Consider the following 785-nt stretch of genomic DNA (forward strand, 5'->3'; position numbering starts at 1 on the left):
CTTCTCCGCGAGGTTACCTTGACCCTATCTCTTCTTCTTTTTTAGGATCCTACACACAGAGCCTCTCCGTTCTGGACATGATTGTTTCCCAAACAGAGCACCGAAATGCTCTAAACGTACAGTTTTAACACAGCAAACATCATTTATCAACAAAATGTGAATTAATTTACTTATTCTTCTAACTTTCATGTCATTTCAGTTGTGTTTTTACCTCAACAGATTCAGTATAAACAAGCTCAGGCAGGAATAAGGAGGACAGTGAGTCGGGCAAAAAGGACATACTGGAGAAAAGTGTAGGAAAAATGTACACAGTTATAACAAAGAGCTAATAGAGCAGGCGTCAGGGAGAAGAAAACACTGAATTGTCAAAAAAGAAGCCTTTTAAGTCTGTATGATTGTTAAAAAGTTCTTAAAACTACTCTCTGATTAACATTCAGAGAAAATAAGGGTAGAAGTTGCCACAAGCTTCACAGGGGGTCGCGAGGCCATCTTGATTTAAAGGGGTGTAATAAAACTTTTAAAATACACACAGTCAGCCTTTATGTCAACATTGTGTTCATTTCTATACAGAAAACTGAATGAAATTGTCATTTTTAGTATTTAGTTTAAAGTAGTCTGGTAGTAAAAAGATACATAATACAGAGAATTGTATAAAAAGTTCCTAAAATATCAGAAAACTCATCTCTGATTAATATTCACACAAAATGTTCTGCTCAAAAATCATCCAAATCTCTCATTTTACACAAACTTCCTGCAGTTATTGATTTCATTGTACAGTTTATCAG

This window comes from Morone saxatilis, unplaced genomic scaffold, assembly GCF_004916995.1.
Source record: "Morone saxatilis isolate NCDOM2014 unplaced genomic scaffold, NCSU_SB_2.0 Contig16, whole genome shotgun sequence".
In the NCBI taxonomy this organism is placed as follows: domain Eukaryota; kingdom Metazoa; phylum Chordata; class Actinopteri; family Moronidae; genus Morone; species Morone saxatilis.